We start from the raw sequence: 27,658 nt of genomic DNA, 5'->3' as shown, positions 1-27,658 counted from the left end.
TCACCACTGTTGGTTAGGGTCAGATCTAAAATAGCTCATCCCCTTGTTGCTTCTTCTCCTATCCTAAGGGACTGCTACGGCTAGCCAAACTTTCTTTTTCTCAGTCGCAGTTATGTGCACCTGACATATTATATTCTATTTTTTATTAGTTTGAATCTTAAAGCATTTTACTTTTTACCATTGTCAACAACTATTTGAAATATTGTTGTTATTGTTGTTGATGAGGATACAACGAGTTGAAGCTAAGAAACAACAACAAGCTTAAGGTTGAGATGTCCTGATGAACTCACGAGCCAGGGACTTTCCAACTCACATGTTTAGTCACACCCATTACTATACTGTTTTAGCTTTTGAAAAGTTTTTAAAAATGAAAAGGAAAGTAGGGGAAAGGTTAATGAGGACATAGCTCAGTCAACGTATGCTATTTCAATATATTACATAGCTATGGTGAAGGCTGAAGGTAGCTGTAAAAAGATATGAATAGCTCAAGTTCAATGTGAGGTTACCAGGGTCAGTGTGAAGCATCTCCAGGTAGCACTGAAACCATTTCTGATACCAATAATGTGTCAAAATACAAGGGCATTTAGTATGAATCAGGGGTTAATTCTGGATTTCTACTTCCAGGCTTATCTATGACAGGAATGACAGCAGCAGGAACAGATTATCTGGGGATAGTTGCCTGTTGCTTGAACTTTGTGCACATAGGTCATAGAGGATGCAATCAAGGCTTGAAAAGAATACATCTCCCAGAATTCTCAGCCAACATGGCCACTATGTCACATTCTTTTCTTTTGGCTGAGCTCATGTGCTTTTTACAGCAATTTGAACAAAAACAACTGAGCAAACAAACTATCAACATGGATATTGCAGACCAGCCATTGATAAGAACTCCTCAAAGTCAATGACTCTGGCATATTACAAGGAAGCTCTCTCAAACTGATATGATGCCCATCTTTAAATATCAGAAGAAATATCATGTAAAAGATGGAATAAGCTTATTTATTTTCCGCTGCTCCCAATACTAGAACCCAAACCAGTGAGTTCAAATCACGCCTAAATATTAGGGAGAAGGTGTTTTTTTTACTGCAAGAACTTTTCAGCACCAGTATAGACTGCCTTATACACTAGAATTAATGTAACCTGACGCCACTTTAACTTTTTGTGTGTGTGTGTCAGGAGCAATTTGAGAAACTGCAAGTTACTTCTGGTGTGAGAGAAGTGGCTGCCCGCAAGGACGTTGCCCAGGGAATGCCTGGATGTTTTGCTGTCTCCGCGTGGAGCTGGATCTGATAGAGGGAGCTCATCCGTGCTTTCCCCAGGTTGGATTTGAACTAGAAACCTTCAGGTCAGCAACCCAACCTTCAAGTCAGCTGTCCTGCCGCCACAAGGGTTTAACCCACTGGGGGCTCCTTCCACTTTAACTGCCATGGCTCAGTGCATGAAATCCAGTTTGGTGATGCACCAGAACCCTTTAGCAGGAGAGACTAAAAACCCTGTAAAACTGCAATTCCTGTGATTCCATAGCATTGAGCCATTGCACCTAAAGTGGTTTCAAACTACATTAATTTTGTGGTATAGATGCCCCCTAGAGCTTGGTGGACTTTCCCTTTTTGGAAGCCTTTAAACAGGTTGAATATCTCCCTCTACAAACTAGCTCAAGATTTAAGATCTACATGGGAGGGGGTCTCTCAGTCCCACCACCTTCACAGGCATGTTTAGTGAGGACATGGGAGACTATGTTCTCCATAATTGCCTTCAAGCCATGGAATTCCCTATCATGTGAGGTCTTGTTGGCCCTCCTCCTCTCTTTCTGCTAGTAAGTCCTTTTTTATTCTGGCAGGACTCTAAGCCTTTAATTATGTAGCAGTAATGTGTATAAAGTGGTATGCTGTGCTGTATTATTCTTTTTTGTTCGTAATTGCTTTAAATGTGTTTTAACTGTTTAAAACCATATTTTTTAAAATAATACTGTTATTGAATTCTTTTTTTAACTTTTGTAAAAACAATAAAGATTTTAATTTAATCTGGTTTTAAATTACCTGGGGGAAAATGGATTTTAATAAATCCAATTAAAAAAAAATAATGAATTCATATTTCTCAGGAGACCTTTAGTTGTGTTGTTGAAGGCTTTCATGGTCAGAATCACTGTTATTGCTGTGAGTTTTCCAGGCTGTATGGCCATGTTCCAGAAGCATTCTCTCCAGACTTCCACCCACATCTATTGCAGGCATCCTCAGAGGTTGTGAGGTCTGTTGGAAACGAGGCAAGTGAAGTTTATATATCTGTGGAATGCCCTGGGTGGGAGAAAGAACTTTTGTCTGTTTGAGGCAAATGTGAATGTTGCAATTGGGCACCTTGATTGGCATTGAATGGCCTTGTGTTGAAAGAGCTTTTGTTGTATATTCCATAAGATCAGAGAGGGGTTCTAACTAGAGCTGCATCGACACTGTAGAGTGAATGCAGTTGGACACTTTAACTGTCATGGCTTAATGCTTGTAGAATCATGTGATTTTTAGTTTGGTGGGGCACCAGTACACTTTGGCAGGGAAGGCTAAAGATCCCCATGGTTCTGTAGCATTGAGCTATGGCAGTTAGGGATATAGAATAGATGAACCCTAGATGGCCTTTCAGCTCTATGCTTCTAACTTACCACATATTGAATTTGTCAGCCAGGTTGCTGCCTTGGCTCCTCCATGGACTTCCTCCCCTCCTCAACCCACAATCAAATATATGAAATCTGACCCTGTTTAGCCTTTGAGATCTTTTCCATAAGGTAAACACAGATGACACAATGCACCTGCTCTGAGCAAAATAGGAGCTGGAAGGGAGAGCGATGGGCTTGTGGTACATGCTGCGAAGAGGAGGAGGTTGCCAGGCAACTGCAAGGTAAGGAGGACACAGGTGGAGGAGAAAGAGCATTAGGATGCTCTCGACCTGTACAGACCTCTTTGGAGGGGACCTGGGTGCTGCATTGGCAAAGCCTTGATTATTAAATAAGAAGAAAACACCTTGGGCCAGCAGTGTCAGGAGCTAGTGAAGCTGAGGCTGAGGGGTAAGCTGGCTTTGTGCATACAGCACCTCCACAACCCTCTCATTCCTTGGGGGAAGACTTTGTAAGAAAGGGGCAAGGAAAGATCAGCAACTGGGTGCTACAAATAATGCTTCTGGAACATGGCCATACAGCCCAGAAAACTCACAGCAACCCGATAATTCTGTTGCACAAATTCCTTCACCTGGAAGTGGCATAGATTAAAGAGGTGTGTTTCTTTTCTTCATTGAGGCAGTCATCTGGAGAGTGGGGAGCTTGTGCCCACTTTACAAAAGGCTGTCTTTAGAAAGAAATATCAGGCATTGCCAGGATTGAGGGACAAAAACAGTGATGCCAGGGGCACCCACTCCAGAATGTTCCCTGCTTGCTGTTTTCTTTCTCCGTGGTCTTTCTCCCTTCTGTCACTCTTCCCCCTTATCCATGTTCGCTGGTTTCCCCACCCCCTCTGCTCTTTCCCCTCGCTTTCCCCCTTCCTTCTCCACTCCCATCCTGGCATTCTCTCCATCCTCCTCCCTCTTTCTCTGCTCTTCCTTTCCTCCACCCTGGCACTTCCTCTGCCCCTGCTCAGTCTTCCTTCCTCTTATCTCTGCTTTTTTTGCTATTAATTCGGGCACATGGTAGAGAAAAGCTGTGGTTACATTTGGCATCTTCAGTTCCCCAATGTGCCTCATCGAGTGGCTGCTCCTAAATGGGCATCTCAACATATAAATGAATGCATGCAAATTTAGCACAAATCTGTATCCCCTCTCGTCACCTTTTTGGTGATGCATGTCCAGACTACAGAAAATGCTGCCAGCTGCAAATGGTTATGAATTTCCAGAAGCATGGGTGAAGATTGTTTCCCAGGCTCAGAGTGCATCTACATTGTAGAACTGATGCAATTTGAAATTACTTTAACTGCCATGGCTCATGGGAGTTGCAGTCTGGTGAGTCACTAGCACTCTTTGGCAGAGAAGACTAAATACCTTGTAACACTACAACTCCCATGATTCCATAGCACTGGCCCATGGCAGCCAAAGTGGCGTCAAAGTGCTTTAATTTCACAGTGTAGATGCACCCTCAGTCAGTGCTGCTCTGAGAGAAAATATTTTCCTTCTACAGTTGCCCACCCCTGCCCTTCCCACAGTGTGAAGTTACCATAGAATATAATGCTATGAGCAACACAAATTTTCAGAATAGCAGATTTATTCCTATGCTAAACTTCAGTTTTAATGGTGAATTTTAAACACCACTGTATGCCTTGTTTTTGTTTTGCGTATATTGATATGTATTTTATGAAGGTATATTTTAATATGTGCATTTTACAGAGTGTTTTAAAATGCTTATGTGTTTGATTATGTTTTAGTAATCTGTAACCTGCCTTGAGCCATGAAGGAGGCAGGCAAAAAATAAAACTATTAATAATAGTTATAAAGTTTATTTATGTCCCACATCCTCTCCACAGAGGACTCGGGGTGGCTTACAACATAAGTAATACAATAAGTGCAATACAGTGAAATACATAACGTAAAATAAACAATAATACATCCAGTTGATATAAAACACAAAATACAGCACAATCAAGCAACAAAATTAACAATAAAATTATGAACATTCGATTAAAAATTAATCAGGATGGTGGCTGTAACACATAAAGGCCTAGTGGTTGGAGGTGAATAGGAAGACTCGTGCTCAGGCATCTTTGGAGAGCAATGAAGGCAACTGGACAAGACACTTCACACTATCTCTAGTGCTGATTCCACTATGTGAAATAATCAGATTCATGTGGTGGAGAAAAAACAGGGCTAGAGTCCAATTTCCTGCACAGTGCACACTTGGGGCCAAATCTAAACAGTCTCCGTAAGAGGAAAAAAAAAACAAAGGTGCCCCAAAAGACCATTTCTGGTTGGTTAAATTTGTGTGGTTATTCTGATTTTTTTAAACCATGTGTGTGATGAGGTGTGCACTTTATTTAAAGGCTTCCCAGAACAGCAGTTCAGTTTTTCACACACGCAAATGGTTGTTTTGGTGTGCAGGGTAGCTTAGGGCTGCAAAACCAACTTGGAGACACCACATAAAAAGATGGCATCACTGACCACAGAATTCGTACTCCTGAGACAGAGTTAACACTACAATACTTGTTTATCTGTGATATATTTTGGATGACTTTGAACAAGCGTCTTCATTTCTGTGTAACCTAATCAAAAGGAGTATCATGGAAATAAGTATGATAACCCACAAGTTATGCCCTGCGTCTCTTGGACTCTGGCAACAAGGACAGCTTTATTGTATAATGATGTGAAATAGTTCTATCATGCAGCAATTTCTAAAAGTGTCACCTTTTTCTGAATCAAATATCTATTTGCCATCGAGGAAATAATATTTGTTTCAGGTATGAAAATATTTGCAGCAAACAAGCTGCACTATTTCCAGAGCTGTACCCACAAGAAGTGCACATGCTGATTTATAATGCAAGTCTGGAAATAAATACAATGATTTAAAATAGGAATGCAGTCCATCTAATTCTAAATTTGGTCAAATAAATTAAGGGATTTGGGGAACTGTAGTCCAGAAGCTCTGATCTTACCATAGTTGAGAATACTAACCAAAACTAGATGCTTCCTGTTCACTGTGCTGGCCAATTTCTGTTTACTGGTGGTCAGTTTTCAAAGCTCCTGCTCTCCCTTCATGTGGTGCATTCATTAAAACTTGTCTTGCCTCATGCAGTTCCCAGAAAAGAGGATGACTTCAAAGAAAGGACTGGTCTCTGAGAGCCTTTCAAATAGAGAACTGTCCTTAGTAAAGACACATGGCCACCAAAATATCACGATATGTTCTGGTGCATATATGTCAGGAATTAGGACCCAATGACCTACAGAGGCATTGGTGGACCATTTCTACAACGCCTTATACTGACCATGTTGGACTAGGCTGAGTGGAGTTCTTCATCAGAATATTTGTACAGTCACCTTTACACAGCAATGGATGTGCTTATTTCTCAGCACAGTCTTGCAAGAAGCATGTTATGGCATCATTAGGAAACACAGAGGCATCCATGTTGCAATGAGACCTAAAATTTAATGAAGGGCTGCTTCTTTTGGCTGAGAAGCTACAGAGAGCAAGCATTGCATAATGCTATGTTGACTTAAAACCACGAGATTGTGAGAGAACTAGTTGGGGGGAAACAAAGTGGTGCCTATATTTCTTTCCTGGGGAAGTGTGGACTCTTGAGAGAAAAAGCATGAGAGAAAAAGGAAAACTTTGCAATCGTGGAAATCTGAACTCTAGGTCTAAAAAAGGGAGGAAATATAGCCATAGTAAAGTGGTGATATATCAAAATTACACAATTCCTGAAGAATAAATTATTTTTAAAAATCACCGTAAACATTTCATGCAAGAGGAGCACTGAGGAGAAAAGAAGCATCAAGGGTCGTTTCAAGACCACCCACAGGAACGCCCACTCTTTAATGTCATTATAATAATCCAACATGGTGGAATCTGACAGTTCCCATCCCATGTGTAAATAAGCACCTTTACCCATTCCTGTGTGAATTGAGAACTCTGACAATGATTGCTATTTGACTCTTAAAACCTCAGTTTCTACACACTTTAAACACATTATAAGATGGAGTCCCACGGGGAACAGACAGAATGTCAGGTCCCTGGCTGCAGAGCACCAATAACCTTACACAGAGGCCAGTCTCTATCTAATATCTTTATTAAAGAAATACATAAAATCAATAAAAACAAGTGAAGAATATAGTTCAGAAGCAGACCTTTCAGATGAGGTCAAATATAGTCCAGAAATGTATTGTCCAATATAAGATATTAGAGTTCAAAGTTTTAATCCACTTGACCGAAACACACACTTTGCCAAGCAATAGTGTGGGGAAATAGTAGAGTCTTAGAGTCCAATGAAGCTTGACAACAAGGCTGGAAATAAACTTGATTCTTGACTAGATCCGTGACTGGAGACAAGGCAAACATGAAGCATGAAGCAGGGTTTGTGGTAAAACCGCGAGGCAGGGCAAGGCTTGAAGCTTGATCCGGGAAGCAAGGAACTGGGATTACGAAGTCCACACACGGTCTCACTCCTGAAGCTGATCAATTGACTCCGCAAAGAATCTCCCGCGTCAAACACCTATATTGGGTCTCGTTTTCCCGCCAACAGAACTCTTTCCCTAGAGAACGAGAAGCGAAACCCAACTCTGTCCAGATGTGTGACTCTTTTGAATTTCCCAAGGGAAGCAGGCCTAATCAGCTTGATGTTTGGCAGCTAAGCGTAAACTCCTCCGTTGGGCCTCTCTGACTCCCCTTTCTCTGGAATAAGATTCTTTTCTGGGAAACGGTGGGGAGTTCTGCCCAAGGCCTGTTTGGCTGAATTCTTGAGGGCAAACATCAACATCCTGCAGGTGAAGAGACTCCGGGTCTTGCTGAACCGGCGAAAACCCCATGTTTTCCTCTTTGTCTGCCACAATAGTACTAGGAACAGGACTACAAGGCCCATGAGTCCTCACACAGAATGAGTTTTGCATCATATGATGGGCTCTGTGGGACTCCATCTTTAATCTGTTTATAAATTGTAAAGGAATGGGAGTGGGGGATTCTCCATCTGATGAAATCCTTGGAGATCTCCTTACTCAAGGTAGTATAAGTTTGAAACATTTGCAAAATTGGCCAATCATTTACAGGATTCTAGTCTGTACCTTCAAAACCTGTTCCTCTGTAGTAATGTAGAGAACCATTCTCATATTTTTTTTCATAAACAAGGAGGGAGGGGTTGAAGGCAGCTGAATTATCAGGAAGGAGGTAGGAGTTTGCCATATGGTGTGAGCATCCCCTTCTCTCTCCCAGTTAGCCTAGTCTTTAGGGAAAATAATGCCACATCATGCTGGAAGCATTGCCCAAGGCCCCAAAATACACCTACTTAAGACACTGCATTATGAAACATTATATAATATGTTTGCTTTCCACAACTGTATTTCACATATAATTTTGTCCTCACAGGCTAGGAAAGGGTTTGCAAAAGCAATCTGGATTATATAAGTAAGCACCTACAATTGCCACCAGAAGAATCCTGGTGGCATTCACACTTCTTGAGGATGCTGATCTGTAACCAAATTTAGAGCCATGGTGTGCAGGTAGATTGAATAGGAACACTATTCATGTACGGGAGGTGTCCTACTACTGAATTACACCTCTCCTAATCCAGTCTGAGGCCCCTTCTACACTGCCACATAATCCAGTTTATCAAAGTGGATAATCTACATTATCTTCATTGAACTGGATTATATGAGTCTACACTGCCATATAGTCCAGTTCTGGATTATATAAATCTACACTGTAATACAATCCAGTTCAAAGCAGATAATCTGGATTTTATATGGCAGTGCAGAAGGGGCCTGAGAGATGGGTGTATGACACCTGCTGCTTTTCCACAGGCACAAAAATAGCTTGGTCCAGCCCATGGATGCAATGGTGTTTCACACACCCATCTCTCAGACTGGATTAAGAGGAGTGTTCAATAGTAGGCCACATCCCTTATATGGATTGTGTTCCTGATTCACTATACCTGCTTCCACCTGAAAAAAAGAATGAGTGACTGGGCAGAACTGGACTTCCACCTGAGACCTTATAAAGCCTCTGCTAACAGTCCAAGTAAACATTGCTGACCTCTTGTAGATTTCAATATGTTTGCTTTCACACACGACATACACAACCCACACACAGGGGCAATAAAATGCCACAGCTGTGCTAGAAAGCCTGGGCTTCTCCAAGTAAACAGTAGTTGGATCAATGATCTGAAATGGTATAAGATAGCCCTTTGTACTTTACACAGCAGCAGCAACCACTTGCACTGGTCATTAGCTGTATTCTCTTCCACACCAGACTTCACCATATAAACACTTCTGCAGCACCAACCTCTCCCATGTATTGCAGCTCACCAGACGCACAGCTGTGTTGTTTTATTGCTATGGTTGTATGATTTTTGGATATTACGAAAATAATTAAAGTCTGAAGAGTAATCACCATGTCTATTCTTTTGAAAGCTGGTCAGCCTAGGAAATGCTCTTGTTTATGCTGGATCACGCTAAAAGCAGCTTGTTGCTTATGCTGTCAATTTGGGGGGCGGGGGGAGTGTTTTGTAAACAGACTTTGCAATGAAAGACTCTGTGTTGTTTCTTCGCTTTAAAGTATGTCAAAGGGACAAAACTGAAGGGTGAACACGTTGCCAAACATCATTTCAAAAACTTCAGTCTCTCCCTCTGACTATATCCACCCATGCAGCCACCCACATGCCCAAGTAGGTCAAAATGTGTTCTACTATATTTGTATAGCAAAAATGTGTTGTACATACTGCAGCAAACTCGGCAGTAGATACCATTCCCAAAAGGGAAGTTTTATGGAATCATAAAGATGCACAAATCCCATTGGTTTAAATGGGAATGAAACATATGCTTAAACCTCTTTCCCCTGAGGGTTATGCAGTGCCTTGTTTATTCAAAGATAAGTTTTACTCAGTTTACTCCTATATATATATTTACTCAGGAACAAGGCTGGCTTTTTTCAGTTAAGCATGCATAGAGCTGCAGATAAAGAAAATGATGCTGTTGGATCATAATACCAACAGATGTAAGGCTAGCAGTGATGGAAGAAGCCACAGTTGTCGTAATAACAGGAAAGATGTCAAAACAAGGGGTGGCCATAGGAGAAGATACCTGTAGGACACGATTGGTGATACCCTCAGAGTTAAAGCATGATACAAAATTTCTAAGCCATTCAATCCTCAGTGCCTTTAGCTCTAAGGAAAGAGAAAGCCCCGAGGTTAAGGGGAGGAAAGGAACTTTGCCTTTGTTTTGCTAAGCCTCCATCTCCTCAAGAGCCAAAGGAAGAGACTGCAAAGCACCTCTGATGGTCTTAGGAACTCAAATCTCTCCAGTATTTTCTATTGATCATGGGGGTTCTGTGTGGGAAGTTTGGCTCAATTCTATCATAGGTGGGGTTCAAAGGGCTCTTTGATTGTAGGTGAACTATAAATCCCAGCAACTACAACTCCCAAATGTCAAGGTCTATTTTCCCCAAACTCCACCAGTGTTCACATTTGGGTATATTGAGTATCCGTGCCAAGTTTGGTCCAGATCCATCATTGTTTGAGTCCACAGTGCTCTCTGGATGTAGGTGAACTACAACTCCAAAACTCATGGTCAATACCCACCAAACCCTTCCAGTATTTTCTGTTGGTCATAGGAGTTCTGTGTGCCAAGTTTGGTTCAATTGCATCGCTGGTGGAGTACAGAATGCTCTTTGATTGTAGGTTAACTATAAATCCCAGCAACTACAACTCCCAAATGCCAAATCAATACCTCCACCCTACCCCAACAGTATTCAAATTTGGGCGTATTGGGTATTTGTGGCAAATTTGGTCCAGTGAATGAAAATATATCCTGCATATCAGCTATTTGCATGACAATTCGTAACAGTAGCAAAATTATGTTATGGAAGCAAAACAGTAGCAAAACAGTTATGAAGTAGCAATGAAAATAATTTTGTTGTTGGGGATCACAACAACATAAGGAATTGTATTAAGGGGTCGCAGCATTAGGAAGGTTGAGAAACGCTGGTGCAGGAATCCCCTATTGGAAGGTTAGAAAGCTTTCCTGTTTACTGGACTGAACAAAATGTCCAAAAACATCCCACCTTTTTGGAGTGTAGGCCCTTAATAAAGACAAAAATGTGTGCCTCATGTAGTTTATGAATGAGGACAGTATATTAATTTTATAGAGAAATGCATGGCTAACATTTGCAATCAGCACTTTCATTTGATGTTTAGGGAGAACACACATTTGTTCATGGCTACTTCCTGATAATGAACCATGCATGTCATGAATTTACACTGTCCCTTGTTGCTATTTTGAAAGCTTGGCAACATTAATAGCTCACTGACAAGATTGTGGCCCACATGTATTTAGGGAGTTGTAACTTTGCAAGGTATTTAACCTTCTCTGTCAAAAAGTGCTGGTACCCTCACCAAACTACAAATCTTGTCATGGTTTGCAAAGGCACTGTGCTGTGTGTGTTAACTGGAAAATGAAGTGCATGAAGCCATTGGCTGAGCCTGCAAAGACCTGGGGGTTGATTTGATACCGTTTCTGTTCTGCTGCTGCAGAACCAGTTTGGTCAAGTTTTCAGTGCTGACTGAGTACTGCTGGTGAAGAGAGCAATGTACTCAAAGAGGCCTTGATATTTTGAGGCCTGTTTGCTGATGAGAAAAAAAGGTGAAGAACCAGGATTGTATTCTTCTCTGAAGCAGATTTGTGGACTAAGAAAGGATTGTTTGTGACTGTGGATTTCTGTCAGTGATCAGAGGGACCATTGTAAATACTACTTTTCTTCTGATCTCTTGGAATCCATAAGATTCCTGTATTTTTGTTCTGCAAACCTGAGTGGCATGTTATTGTTCTGCGGGTGACTCAGGATCGTAGGCACACGTAAGAGCTTCCATTTATCATCATCAATCCGTAATAAATCTCAGTATTCCCATAGCATTATGTCATAGCAGTTAAAGTGATGTCAAATGGTATTAATTCTACAGGGTAGCAGCACTGTAGTGATGAAGATGGTAGAGGCATCACTGGAACTTTACTCTGCAGTCCCAATTAAAATAAGAGGTACTTTAAGCAATGTACTTTGCTTGATACCAGAAGTACCTACTTTGAAGGGCTGGAGGTGGGGAGAGAAATGTGCTCTACTGTACTATACAGTAATATATCTGGTCCTTCTTTTAACTTTCAAAAATGGTCTTGGGACTGCTCAGCTCATCATACAAACTTTGTAAAAAGTTATACTGAAAGAGGGAAAAGGGGCCAACCTATATGTTTTCTTTATTCCTATCACAAGATAAGAAAGAAGGGAGAAAAAAATAATCATGTACAGTGCAGTAGCCTTAATGGGGTTCAAATCCTCGTCCAGCTATTGGGTCACCCTAAGCAAGCCACACACTCTCAGCCCCAGAAGATCATGTGATAGGGTTGCTATAATGGTTTGAAGACACACATCAACAAAGCTTGAACAATGTGGGGCAAGACGGAGAGCCAAGAAGCTGAACAATGGAGCACCCGGAGAAATTGAACAACAGTGCAGAAGGGGCTCCAGATGGCATCTTGTCTAGGAGGGACTTCGTTTCAAAGTTTCTGTACCAATCAGGTTTGCATGGCCAGCACGTGGAAGCCAACTCAGATTAGGCACAAGAGTCAAAACAAATTCTGTTTTCTCTTCAAGACGTTTATTAAAGCAGATAATTAAAAAAACTTTGGCATTTAAAGTGAAATGAGCAAACAGTTTGCTAAAACATTTTCTAAAAGCCATTGCTTAAAAATTGCTTATCTCTGGTTACCTAAAGTCATACCATTCATTGCCATCTTTGTCTCAACACATCTTAAGTTATCTGCTGTCTATGGGTGCATCTGCACCATAGAATTAATGCAGTTTGACACTACTCTAATGCTATGCAATCATTTGCAAAGTTTTTAGCTTCTCTGCCTAAGAATACTGGAGCCTTACGCAACTACAATTCCCATGATTCCCATCTACATTGTCATATAAACCAGTTTCAGAATGCAGACTAACTGTATTGAACTGGATTTTATGGCAGTGTAAACTCATATAACCAGTTCAATGCAATTTAATCTGCATTATATGAGTCTATACCAACCATTATAATGTAGTCCAAACTGGATTATATGACAGTGTAGATGGGGCCTAAGTTTCTCTGTTGAAAGATCTACATATGCATACAAATCCAGCACCTTTATTAACGTCCAATTGACTGGATGTATAAATTATGCATTTTGTGTATCCTATTCTTGGGCAAAGCCTTTAATAAAGCAGAAGATGGTTAGTGACAACTTTGACCACCTTTTGGAATCAGGAAAATACAAAGAGGGTTTAAATTCAATCTCCCTCCTCCATGCACATCCTTTAAGTAGGTGATCAGTGGGATCAGATACAGTCTGCTTAGGAGCAAACAATTTTAACCAACAAAAATCAAAGCATTTGCAGACCCATGTATTTTGTGCCTCCCCTTTGGGCACATGGAAATTGCCCCAGTAAGGAATTGGGTGCAGTTCTAGCCCAGTTTCAGCTGTCAAGCCAGAGCAATTTGTTGCCTGTTCTGTGCCTTCTTCTGTGTTACAGGACAGTCTGAAGAGTATAGCACACAATTGCATAGACTGGATCACTCAAATTATTCCAAGATTACAGATGGGGAGAGATAAAAGGGAAATCAGTTATTTGCTGCATTTTGACAGCCAATTTATAACACTATCAGGGAGCTAAGCCATACCCAGCCCATAAGCCACACAGTCAAAACATTGGAATTTTGGAACGCTTTATATGCAGATTTTATTCCAATGGAAGGGAGAGAAGATGGTCTCATTTGTCACCTGGGATATCATGCCCAAGATGCTCACACAATAACATTCCAAATTGAATTTCTAAAAGGAGGCAGGAAGAATTTGTATTTTGCAATTAAAAAGAAGCAATTTTACTTGTGAAAAAAATGACTCCCCTGCTTCCTGCAAATCCTTATGGGAAAATGCCTGTAATCAAGATTGTCTACACGAGATAACTGATAATCACATTGTTTTCATGCAAATATTAGAAAGGGATGTGTGTGATATGAATGATCTTACAGTGATTCTCATCAACCATGTTAGTTGATAATTGTGAAGAAAAATGCTGGAATAGACTGAGCCTGTCAAGTAAGTTTAGCCATGCAGATTTTCAGCTATTAATGGTGGTGATCTTCAGAAAGATCATCCTAGGCCAGTGGTTCCAACCTGTGGGCTGTGGCCCAGAATTGGGCCGCGAGAATGAAAATCCGCTCTGCGAAACTTCTTCCTCTTTAGTTATTTATTTATTTTATTTATTTTATTTCTGCTCCTTTCCTCAGCACTGACCGTTTCATTGGATAGACCACATCAGCTTTAGATTATTAAATATGGTTTTCTGTGGGCAAACAGATGGCAACTACTGGATGGCATATATTCTGTATCAGAAACTAGAGGTGATGTGGTCTAGCCAATGCAGTTTTCTGAATCAGCACCCCAAATTACCAAGCCAAATCTAAAGTTGATCAAAAACTGATTCGTAATCCTTTTGGTACTAATGTTGGAGAATGATCCCTGGTCAAAGTGGTCCCCTAGTCAAATAAGGTTGGGAATATGTATATGTGCATAACACAAGTATAGATGACCTGAAAAGGTTTAACAGACCCTCCAACAACAGTCATTGTCATGGGGGTTATTAATGGGGAGAAACGGATAAGATAGAAGAGAATGCAACCGTTTTGTTTTGCCTGAGTCAATTGGGAAGCATGGGATTCCTTCTCCTGCTCCTTTTGTCTTCCCTCTGCTGTGTTAACTGAAAGCAAACTAATTTCACACTTGGAACTTAGGCTGGATCTAGACTGCCCTATATCCCAGTATCTGATCAAAGATTATCTGCTTTGAACTGGATTGTATGAGGTTCCTTCTACACTTAACTAAATATAATATCTCAGCTCCTCCCAGAAGAAGCCTTATTAACATATATACACATGTATAATTCAATCTCATGTATAAGTTGAAGGCAGGTCTGAGATAAAAAAAATATGGATTTTGATATGGCCCATGGATAAGTCAGAAGTGGTGCCATGAGAAGAATGTAGGGGGAGTTGGTGCTTCATTTAGGTTTTCCTGGATGAACTAAGCTCTTGCCTTTCGCTGCTCTACTCAGAGAAGGGAATTGTTCTTTTTTTGATAACAGTACAGCACTCACATCGCCCCATGGATAGGTTTACCCAGTTTTGGAAGAATTGCTTTTTGACTAAAATTTCTAAACGTATATATGAGAACAGGTAGTCCCCAAGCTATGAACAAGATAAGTTCTGTAGGTTTGTTCTTAAGTTGAATTTGTATGTAAGTTGGAACTTACTTTTAAAAGTGTAGTTCCAACCAAAAATTCACATTTTGTAGCTTTGGATAGCATAGGGAAGAGTTAACACCCCTGTGGTGTTTGTTTTGCTGTCTGTGCCCCTGTTCAGAAGATTTCAGCTCACTTTATGTCCCTGTGATCATTGGATCTTGAAAAATTTGGCTTGTTGTGGAAATAAGGATAGGGGATAAAGTCTCAGTGGAGCCACCTTTTCCACATGATAACTCTTTTGAGAGTGAATGTCCCTTCCGAGGTGTACGTTTCTCTCACTTCCTGTTGTCTCAGCCCCGTTCTTAACTATGCATTGTTTGTAAGTCAGATGCTTGTAACTTGGGAACTGCCTGTATATAGAGTACCACTTGCATTATATGCCAAAGATTTTGGCTACCTATCCCATAATAAAAACTGACAAATATATTCCAAATTTGCATAACTGAGCAGGAGTGAGCAATATGTGGCTCTGCTCATATTAGATTGCAATGCATCCCTCATCATGGGTTATGTTGGCATGGGGAAACACAACCTTTGTTTTATTTTCAGGTTAATTTTTCTGTTTTAATCTTGTAAAATATGTTTCCCATCCTTTGAACTCCATCCTGTCTGTAATGTTTTTAAAATTTTGAAACTGTTGGAGGAGTGTTTCACAATAGCATTTAAGTGGCAAAAGGTACAGTGATGGCTACAGATTACTGCTGTTTCCCTTATTCTTCATTCAGTGTCAGGAGGGGAAATTGATAAAGATTCACAATGACTTGGTTCTTTCCTCTGCATGATTGAACAGTTACTCTTCAGTCAGGGAATTTACATGAGAGATTCAGATAGTTTCATCTTATACATGTATAATCTTCCCATGTTTTCCCCTGCTCTATTTCCTTTTTGCAAAAAAAACAAACAAACAAAAACCATAATGGTGAAAGGACATAATAATTGCACAATATCTTTTGCCTCTCTGAAATACAAATTTCAGGATTTCATTGCACAGTTCATTCTAAATAAATCTTTAAGAAGAAAAGTGTCATAAGCACATTTAAGGACTTTATCACACCTGTCTGCTCTTCCACTACAATTGTGTTAGTGTAGGTAGTGGATATAAACTGTGTTGAGCACCTTTCTTCATTAGCAGAATGGCAACAATTCACCATTTCACAATCGCACTTCTGAAAACTCTCATAACTGTGTTACATAAATTCTCAAGTTCAGCACACTCTAAGATACTCCTTACCTTGGAGAACAGTGACATGCATAGCTGTTTCTTAAGGAGCTACCTGTTGCTTTCTGTTCTGATTTCCCACTTAATAAGTTTGTTAATATTAGGAGTGGATTAGGTACAGGGAAATAACTGCCTCATGAAGCAGATACTTGGGTGGCAGCCATGGCATGGAAACCCTTTGTGTGTCCTTTGTTGGAGGATAGAGCTATATGTATCACACATGTTGTCCAGTCTTCTAAATTGTACCCCACTCCCACATATACAACCTGCTCCAGATATATCCAAACCCACCAGTTTTCACAAGGCACGAAGATTTGGAAGGATGAGAGAAAGAAGGCTGTGATAATGAATCTAGGATTCTCCTTATATTGATTTCATAATCTAATGAGTGCTACTAAATGGAGTTTTAGACCATCACTGATTCAAATTTTATCCAAGAAGTTTGCGAATTAGGAAGATGTCATTCGATAATATTGTATTTCCTAAATAGTGTCCCTTTTTGTCATTGTGCTTTGTGATCCAGTCTATCTACCGGTATGCCAATTTCATTCAGAGGCTTTGTCAGTCCATTTGGAATTTCTTTCAAACCATCTACCATCACTAGAGTCATGGCTGTTTTTGTTTTGTTTTGTTTTGTTTTTTCCTGGAGGCACCGAATCTTACTTTGTAGATTTTGATAGTTCATAGTCTTTTTCCTTTCTCTCTTATTGATTCTATTGTCAACCAGGATTCTGATGACTATAACTATAGCTTTCTTTTTCTCAATTATTTAATTCAGATCCACCAGAATTCCAACAAGATAAACCACCCTAAGTTCCCTTGGGGAGATAGGGTGGGATATAAATAAAGTTGTTGTTGTTGTTATTATTATTATTATTATTATTATTATTATTATTATTATTATTATTCTTTTACTGACACAAAAACACAGTATGACACAGCAAATGAGATGTGTGTGCTGGATTTTGTATCACAAAATCATAAGTTGAACACTTCCCAAGCGTTTAGGACTGTGTAATGTATTTTCGAATGATATGCGCAGATCCAAGTAAGGTGGCCTTTTGCAGTTGACAGATTGAGATTGTGTCAATGTTTATTGTTTTCAAATGCTGGCTGAGATCTTTTGCCACGGCACCCAGTGTGCCGATTATCATTGGGACCACCTGTACTGGTTTATGCCAGAGCCTTCGGATTTCGATTTTGAAGTCCTGATAATGGTTGGGTTTTTCCTGTTGTTTTTCTAAATTTGACTCTCACTTGGTATTATTATTATTATTATTATTATTATTATCATCATCATCATCATCATCCATAACTATACTTTATTATTTATTTATTTTAGTCTCAGTTATTAATTTTCCTCATTATTGCCATTTTCTTCTTCTTCACAATTTTTATCAGTGAGGAATGAAAGGAAATTCTAACAAAGCATAAAGCCTGTGTTAGAGAAGGATGTGTATATCTGAGATATCTGAAGATGCCCTTAATTAGAGACGAGCTTCTGTCACAACAATGGACTTATTAAAAATGCTTGCATTTTGTGGAAGTCGGGACTGGGGGGGGGGGTGAGCCACCTGCTGTTATACTATCCAGAGAACCTATTCTGGCAGCTGCAGACTCCGATGCAGCGATGCCCCAGAATGTCAGTGCAAAGGGAGGTGGAGATGCAACAATTGTAAATCCTTCCAGAGAACAAAAGCGGAGCCACGCTTTGCTGCCAGATGCAGGCCTGCCCTCTTCCCTGTGGGTTCCCCTCCACCTGCTAGCCAGCACGGATGGCACCATCCCCAGAGTCCCGGCCTGTGGAAGTTGTAATCCCTCAGCATATGGAATCTGAAATCAGAGGGGAGATCCTGGCTGTCTTGGAGGTTTCCCTGTTCAACATGCGTCTGCACTCAGCTAGCCCCATCTCTTTGAACCCAAGGCAGTTCTTTTGAGAGGAAGTTCCAACAAAGGAGAAAATGCCTACAATGGAGACAGAGCTGTGCTTTTAATCAGGTTCAGTTGTTAGGATGCCTGGGGATGTCCTGGAGATGCTTCTGAAGGGTAAAGTGTCCATCATCACAATCCAGCTCGCTTCCTCACCCTTCATTTACCACATGCTGCCACTATGATAAATGAGAGATTGGATGGAGGCAGCTCTTCACTTACTAAGCGTGCCTTGAGCCCCTGGGAGTTGAGCGAATGCTGTGAAGCGGCAGCTGATAAAATGGACACAAATTCAATTAAGGAAATTTAATTTAGACAAAAAGCGGGTGGCGGGTTTGCCAAAGCCATATGGGGAAGCTGTGGTTTCCATATAGGAAAAAGAGGGAGGAAACACATTTAATTTATACAATGAACTCAGAGGTCTTCATAATTCTGTAGTGATCCAGGAAGTCATGAAAGTTGTCCTGATCAATTTTATATACAGCATGGCAAAATCTGAGGTTTTGGCAGTGGGTTGAGGGAGGGGGGCATGGGGCCAGAAGATCTATGGCACAAAAAGATTCCAACTTATACTGCCACACTTCATATAAAAACTTAACTCAGGAAAGGAGGAGACAGTGCCATTGCTTTCACATGCTTCCCTTAAGATTAGGAGAATTTTCTTTTTTAAACGTTCTTCATTTGCCTGCTGGTTGCTGCTCAAAAGTGGGAGTTTTATAAATAGCTGTGGAGCAGAGCTAGCAATGTTCCTTGTTTGAACTTCAACTCCAAAAATTCCTCTAGTAATTGGGAATCTCTGGGGCTAATTCTACACAGTATAATAATTAATGCAGCCTGACACCACTTTAATGCCCATGGCTCAATGCTACAGAACCTTGGAGTTTGTATTTTGGTGAAACAGTTTGGCAGAAAAGGCTAAAGACATTGTAAAACTACAACTCCCACAATTCCATAGTATTGAGCTATGGCAGTTAAGGTAGGTTCAAGCTGCATGAATTTTGTAGTGCAAATGAACCACCAAAGTTGTAATTCCCCTCCCTCTACACTGCCAGCATTGCTTGGGAGCTACTTGAGAACATTTGCTAAGAACCGCAGACCTGGAAGGGGGGTGGGTTAGTTTCCTAGGACACTTTCACCCTATCTTCTGGATGGAGCCCCATGCTGGCCATCACACCATGTCATGTGACTTCTGGAGGAGGCCCTGTCCCCAACTGGTGAAAGTGTCACCGGAGGCATCCCCACAACACGTGAGGCTTTCCCTGTTGTGCTGGCTCCAACAGAGCCAACATAGATCCTCCGCGGAAGGGCGACACTTCCCCCATGTGATGCGGAAAGCATTGCTGAAAGGGAGCTGCGTGTGGGGTGACCAATTTGTCCCACTGCCCCTCTCTTTTCTCCCTGGCCTTTGTGAGGCCCTAAGAGAAGGGGTTGGTTCCTTTTTTGACAGAATTTAAGGTAAAGTATTCACACTGACCTAGTTTTGGGTGTGGGGGTTGATTTTTTTGGTTAACATTTTTAGAACTTCTACATGAGTATAAATCTTATTTGGATCTAGTCTTACCAGTCCTTCCTGAATTGAACAAAATAGAATTGGGGTAGAAATCTGTGATTCTCCAGATGTTCTGGAATTGTGTCTCCCATCCTAGTTTACCATTTACTATGCTCACTAGGGCTGATAGGTGTTGTAGGCCAAAAACAACTGTAGGGCTACACTTGGAACCCACTCAACTCGACAGATGATGCAGGGACATGACTCATTTAGTTGTTGTAACTCGAGATTGTCAGTTTGTGAACACTTTGTAGCGGTCTGTGGACAGAAGTTACCAAATTTCTGACAATGTAGCATTTAGAGCATCATGATTATATCCCAGTTTTGACATTTCTGGATTTTAAGAGTAGTTTGCAAACTCTGCTTAAGGAGTTTAGTTAACCTTACTGACCAGAAGGTTGAATAAGAGCATTGAGGAACGGAGAAAGGAAAGGAATCCTTGCAATGTCGAGGCCTTTCCCTATCTCTTAGGGCCTCATCACAAAGGCCAGGCGAAGTATCCCGCTTTGCCTTACATCGCAGCAAAAGGAGAGGGGCAGCGGGGCAAATCTATCACCCCGCGTGCAGCTCCCTCTTGGTGACACTTTTCCAATTACACAGGGGAACAACACGGCAAGCCTCCCGTGTTGTGGGGAAAGTCTTTGGTGACACATTCACCCCGGTTGGGGACGGGGCCTCTGCCGAAAGTCACATGATGTTGTGTGATGGCCAGCGTGGGGCACCGTCCAGAAAATAGGGTGAAAGTGTCCTAGGATGCTAAATTCCTCTTGTCTGATGAGGTCATTAATCATAATTAAAGATTGCAGAATCATCATATCTAAAGCCTAAAAAAAAAACCTCATAGTTTGTCAAGTTTCATTGTGTAAAAGAAGTTTGACTTTTTCTAGGAAAATAAAAATATTGAATTCACAACATAAAATTCCAAGAAGAAAATGCTAACACCCAGTGCTTTAAACCTTCACGAAGTTCCTGTTTTAAACAGATCTATGTGGCATAAAATTCTGCAAGAGTTTACATTCATTTTTAATTCATTTTCTATCTTTTGTTTACATTGCTCTTTTCTGAGGGCATTCACAGGGCTGTCTTACCGGCAAGAGCTGATACAAACCTAAAACGAAACTGAACATGAAACAACTTATGTTTGCAACTATAGTAGGAATTTTCAATCAAAAATGTGAATCACGCGTCTTATTATCTCTTCCATGTCTCAGCATTTTAGCTTATCAGTACAGTGACCCAAGTAATAATGGACCAAGCCCAGTCAGATTAGTCACACTTGACTGCAATGAGACTGAACTTACATACCTGATAGTAAACTACATACCTGTAATTTACAATTACACTGTAATTTTAGAAAAAGAAACCACGGGATTTGATTATGTACAGGAGTCTCGTTCTGATATTTTACAAATATTAACCATGCCTCAATCAATGAATACAATATTGGATTGTGTAAGGTTATTGAAGAGATCAAATTTACATGGGAGAAGGTGAGGAAACCAGCCAGCTCAAAAGGTAAAACTTTTGAGACCTGTTAAGTATTTTTCAACTGTCACACATGGAAGAAAAGAGTTACCTTAAGAATTTTACAAGCTGTGCCACATCTGTTTTGCAAAATTAAGTGCAATTGCATGGCTTGCTTTAGAAAATTCATCCTACTAGCCCAGTGGTTCCCAATCTTTTTTTGACCAGGGACCACTTTGACCAGGGATTACTCTCCAACATTAGTACCAAAAGGGTTACGAATCAGTTTTTGGTCAACTTTAGATTCAGTTTGGTTATTTGGGGTGCTGATTCAAAAAACTGCATTAGATAGACCACATCAACTCTAGTTTCTGATACAGAACATATGCCATCCAGTAGTTGCCATCTACTCGCACACAGAAAATCATATAAAATAATCTAGAGCTGATGTGGTCAATTCAATGCAATGGTCAGCTCTGCAGAAAGGAGCAGAAATAAAATAAAATAAAGAGGAAGCAGGTTCGTGAATTGGATTTTCGTTCTCTTGACCCACTGCTGGGCCTTGGCCCATGGGTTCGGAACCACTAACCAAACTGTATATAAGTGGTCTTTCAAGAATTACAAGTGTCACATAACAGAATATATTTCCATCAGTCCCTCCTCCTCACCCATTTCACCATTCACAGTTGATATTGGTCAATGTGCTTGCGTGAAAGGGTGCAATAATTTCCAAATGAAAAATTGCTAAAGTTTCAAAATTGCTAAGTGCTCTTATAGTATTCAGAATGCATTTTAGGATGTCTAGTTTGGAGGAGATAAAATAAGGTAATTAATTATTATATCACCATATGATAAAATAATAGTCTAAATCCAACAATTTGTTTCAACTAGAGTAAATCCACTGAATCAATACAAACTTAGTAAATTCATATCTTTGAAAGTTCAATTTATTCATTGATAAACTCTGTTTAGGATTAACTATTGCATTTATATTTTAGTAGTCCTAATGTAATTATTTGTAAATTAAAAATCATCATTTTGCTCAGATGTGTGATTCATCTGATGCTACCATTTAACTGGTATTTCCCCCATGATTGTAATAAAGCATACATTATGATGCTTTAATTCTATATATATATACATATATATATATACACACAATCCTAACAATCAGTTAGTTTGAACTCTATTGGTATGACTATACTAGTTTTGGTATTTCATGTCCCTGAATTTCCCTATAATTTTAAGCTAATATAATATTAACACATGTTGCATTTCCCTCCCACCTTCCTTTGTCCCACAAATAATTTACAGATCAGTTTCTGCCAAAAAAGTAAATTCATGTTCACTACTTTAACCTTTCTCAGAAGTGAAATGCTTAGATTTTTCCATATCAAGAAATCATCATTCTAGTGGGGCAACAACGCAACTAAATTTTAGTAAGACTAAGGACTATATTCAGGAGGACATCAACAGAAAGATTTTTGATTTCCTGCCATGTATAACTTTCTTCTGGCTCCAGAGATTAGAAAAACAAAGCTGGTTTTGTAAATTATGAAAGTTTAGGCAAATGAAGTTGAAACATATGCTTGTGCCATTTGTTTATTCTGTGTATTCCCCTCCTCGGGCAACTACATTCCCTTGCCATGGGATTTCCATGACAAAATATGCCATATGCAAACTAGTGACATTAAACAACAGTACAGAATGAAAATTGTAGTAATGAACATTGTGGTTGCATTTCAGTCAATACCTTGTAAATATAACTCAGAGTTTAGAACAGTTACTGTCACCTCTTGTTTAAGTATACAGATGGCATTTGATACTTGATGCATCATAATAAGACAGTCTCAGGGTTGCAGATGGTTAGTGACAACTTTTCCACTTAAAGAACATTCAGATTCTTCATCCACGGTATGCCTGCGCTATCATATGGGTGCTATGTGCAGGTAATTTGTGTAGTGCTAAAGGAAACAGAAGCCAAGAACACAAAATTAGTTTGCTGCTGTGTGTGTGTCTTCGAGTTCACTATCAACTTAATGGTGACCTCATGAATTCCATAGGTTTTCTTAGTCAATATAGCCTACGGTCCCTTATATTCATTGGCAGAACTAATCTTGCTTAGCTTCCAATCTTTGTCAGGATCTGGTGCTTTTAATACTCAAAGACCAAACTGCCCCATACAACCAGTGGCTATGTAAATTGTTTTTTCTTAATTAGATTTATATCCCGTTCACATTCCAGAGTTATTATGACTTTGCCCCCAGCACATTTTCTCTTTATGATAACACACTTGTCAGATAAGGCCAGGGTCAGGAAGAGTAACTGAGTCAAGATTATTCAATAAACTTAGACATGAAGAATGGAAATAAAGTCCAATGGAAACAAAGTTGAGCTCAAATCCAGTAAGCTATTTATGTTTGATCCTTATGGTTCTTAAATCATTTTTAATTATTATGAGATTTAAAAAAATATATGGTAATTTATAATTATGTTTAGTAATTAACTATAATTATTTTATTTTATTTACTGTTTGCTTTTGTGTTTCCTTTGGAACTGTGTTTCCAAAGCAGTTCTTTGGGTGATATTAGAAGAAAATATTAGCCATAAAATATAATAAATAGAAAACACACATAATTCAAAACAGCATTAGAATAAAATCAGAGGTAGTACTGTCCGAAGTCTAGCAAGAAGTAAAAAATGTAAAAGCTTAGAAATGTAGAAAGACCTCTGACAGGTGGTACAAATGTGAGCACTAGACCTGTCTATCTAAGGAGACCATTCTACAACCACGGTACCATCAAATATCTATCTTCTCCTTAGCGGCCAACTATGCTAACTCATTTATATGACCATAGGAAAATACAACTAAAATGCAAAAACATCAGAACTAAGCCTTGTAGATGTCCCCCTATGGGCTAATTCTCAGGTATTTGTGTAAAATATTGCAGGGTTAAGATTTTACTTCTTCTATCAATCCTACAGAAACACCTGTGTGGTCCTAATTCTGGCCATTGCATAAGCATGTGCCATGTGTTAAGATTCAGTTTTTATTTTCTGTTAAGAACAGTGCACATTGATAATAGACAGAATTTCCTTGATTCAGAATTAAATCAAAACATGTCTAAAACTTCTCTCAAGGTTCATCTTTTTTTATCCCAACCTTGTAGCCATGTACATGATCATATCCTTTCCAATGGTACCAGATTTTGTCTGGTCTTGGTCATTAGATAGGAGACCACCAACAAATCATAAGTCGGCACAGAATTTGAAGGTACATACACACAGACAGACAGACAGACAGACACAGACACACAGACACAAACACAACTTGAGTCCCGGGATCATAGCAAAACATTGTGCCATCAGCTTGATATGCTCACAATGATGTTGGACCTGGTGCTGCTAGGCCCAGGAAACTGTTGACCTGTATACATTTTGGGAAATTCAAAAGAATTGCCTCTTAGCTGAAGGCCACTTTAGAACAAGAGCAGAGATTACAGAACCCTACGGATCTCTTTAGATTTCAGTTATTAGCTGATATAGCCAGTCATAAGGAGTGTTGGGAGCTGGAGTCCAACAATACTTGGAGGACCACATGACTCCCACACTTGTGTTAGAATATGATTTGTCATAGTCCATTTGTCACTCATATTTGACAATTGTCATATGTGTGAGAAAACACACTTGCTCTGCATTATACAGTGCTAAGAGGATTTTTGGCAACAGCTACAAAGCTTCTCTATTTGTAGTGAGGGGCAGGACTATGTTCCCTCTCATAGTACTTGTTAATTTCTGAACCTTTGAGTGTTTCTTTTTCTTATGTTATTCACTGAAGTAACATTCAGTGGAGTGCAGGGGAAAAGAGGAAAGAAAATTACATAAGAGAAGACAAAAACTCAAAGATGGAAGGACTCTGAGAAAACAGTGATCAAAACTATCCCTTTCCTGCCATGGGAGAGTGAGACTTTTTGTAACCTTAACAACCAAGTCCTATGGCATCTTCAAGGCTTAAGGATACTTGTACAGTTGCTCTGTCTCAAAGCATGAAATTGTATAAGATATTGCAATGCCATTGTCTTCCATTTGTATCCTTCCCATATTTTTCCATCACTACTTCTGTCTTTTTGTCTTTACCACTGAAAAAAGTACACAAAAATCGTCAGTGGCGGGGGGTGGGGGGTGGCGTTAATAGCTGCATTGTGTCTTTTGATTGACAACACTAGGAACCATCTGGCTGGAAACACCCTAACAAATTGTGACTAACTTGTCATGCTTCTTAGGAATTTTTCCTATAACAGACTGCTATGACGGTTCTTTTACAATTTCTTATGTTTTAGTTATATATAATCTTGCCAGATTTTGCATGATTTGCATATTTAGCTTTCCTTTTGAGATAAGAAACCAACCTATAATGCAGAATGGTTAGAGTATGCACACTCTGTGTTGACTACATGCAGGCCTGTAGCCAGGGGGTGGGGTGGGATGTGAGGGTTTAAGAGTTCAACCCCTTTCATAATGTTTCAGGTTAAAAAAACGTGGTTTACTCATAAATTGGTTAACAAGTTAAACCAGTTGAACCCTTAGACCCCCGCCCACCCTGACTACATGTTCAGCATGGTCCATTCAGAAGGCTTCTCGCATTGGCTCCTGGAGTGCATGGAGTGTAAGGGGATTCCTGTGTAACACAATTGGGAGGACACTGACATTTCTTTTCTTTATTAGGACCATAGGGTATCGAAATTTGGCTTATAGCATGGATGCTTTCACACTACACAATCATGTATATCACCATGATTCTGTTTTGACTGCCATAATAATTTCCTTCAGAATCTTGGTGTCTGCAGTTTAATGAGGCACCAGGACTTTCTGGCTGAATAACCTTCCATAAACAACATATCCCAGCATGACATAGCATGTTGCTATATTAGTTAACGAGGAACCATAGCACTATAATTGCGGTGTGAAAGGGTTTCAGCTCAGACCATTGACCCATTTAGCTCAGTGCTCTCTGTACCAGGCATGGGAATCATGTGAACTACATACAATGGCACAAGCCCATTTTTGCCATCCTCCTCACACCACCCATGGAAGAATCACTCTGCTGGAGATCTCAGGGAAGCTGTTGAACTTACTTTCAAGCAAACTCTCTACATGTTTTTAAAACCAGAAACCTTATGATTAAATAATAAAAGAAAGGCCCAGTTCCTTCCAGACTCCTATCCAGAAGAACTGGTTGGGGAAAAACAGCCTCTTCAAATTCCCCACCCCTGATCTATGGCATCAGCTATCGAGGGCTTCAGCCCTAAGTAGAATTGACATGGATTTCGACTGTGGCTGTGTCTACACTGACCACTTAGGCCCTAACCACACCGATCATTGAGTGTTGGAAATCTGCCTGGCTTCCATTAATGATATCAAAGCCGATAGCTGATAAGCATCAGCAGACTTGCTCCAGGCGAGGCCAGTCCATTATTTCATCAAATACTAATCCCAATCACTCTTTTCTGTTTACCTCGACTGAGGACTATTTGCATTTAACATTCCTGGACTCACACCACTCATGGGGTGGACCTTTAAACGGACTTGGACTTTAAACTAACCAACCGCAGCTGTTCCTTGTTCCTGCTACGGGGGGAACTCCTCCAGCCAGTGATGTCATGAGGAATCCCCAGTCAACAGGAGCCTGGATCCAAACCAGGATGGCTTTCCTGCCAATCAGGGGAGGGTGCAAGTATTTTGAATGGCTGTCAAAGTGGATAAAATGCTCTATACTTCCCTGTATGCTTTATGTCAGTTCTTTTGAGTGCAGACTCTATACTGACAACTTTTGTTTGTTGCTTTCAAACCTGGCTCGTGAATCGAAGGGTGCTGGGCTCTGAACCCGCATTTAGCAGTTAGCTGAAATCACTCAACACGATCAGTTTGCAGGTGCCCACAAAACACATGTGAGTTGATCTGATTTAACCCAGGTAAAGCCACTTAATATGGCTATACCCCAAGTTAAAATAACTCAGGGGATGTGATGACTCATGGGCCATGTAGTCCCGTTCCTAGCACTGTTGTGACAGATGAAGAGGAAAACTTAGGTTTCCCACCGTTTCAGCCAGAATTGGAGCTTTTTCAGCCAGAATTGGAGCCCTTGCACCTGCAGGAGATTTGCCTTCCAGAAGTCTGCCAAACAAGCCTTGAGCCGAAATCTCCCCCATTTTCTCGCCGTGATTATTATAAACAACAGAAAGGAACTCAGGAGGCGTCTCGCAGGAGCGCTAGAATTGCTGCCAGGCATTCAGCTGATTAAGCCTGCTTCCCATGGGAAACTTTAGGGAGTCATGCATCTGGACACAGAGAATGGCTTTCGGTTCTGGTTCCCCAGAGAATTGTTCTTTGGCGGGAAAACGAGACCCTATTTAGGTGTTTTGCCCACGTAGGAATCTTGCGGAGTCAATTCGTCAGCTTCGGGAGTAGGTTGTGTGTGGACTACGCTACTCCCGCATCCAAGCCC

The 27,658-nt window shown here is 40.3% G+C and overlaps 1 long non-coding RNA gene across 2 annotated transcripts in view; it reads left to right on the top strand.

Annotated features, from left to right (window-relative positions):
• Window positions 1-2,676: 2,676 nt before the first annotated feature.
• LOC103279849 (uncharacterized) overlaps window positions 2,677-27,658 on the top strand; it is a 53,528-nt gene continuing 28,546 nt past the window's right edge. Inside the window, exon 1 of one of the 2 annotated variants that reach the window (XR_507010.3) lies at window positions 2,677-2,886. This is a non-coding gene — a long non-coding RNA (uncharacterized LOC103279849). Of the gene's footprint in view, window positions 2,887-2,925; window positions 3,053-27,658 lie in introns of those variants that run through there. The other variant, XR_010002052.1, reaches the window with a different exon arrangement.

Source organism: Anolis carolinensis, chromosome 1 (genome assembly GCF_035594765.1).
Source record: "Anolis carolinensis isolate JA03-04 chromosome 1, rAnoCar3.1.pri, whole genome shotgun sequence".
In the NCBI taxonomy this organism is placed as follows: Eukaryota; Metazoa; Chordata; class Lepidosauria; order Squamata; family Dactyloidae; genus Anolis; species Anolis carolinensis.
Note: the sequence above shows the minus strand (reverse complement) of the source record. Positions and strands in the feature narration are given on the sequence as shown.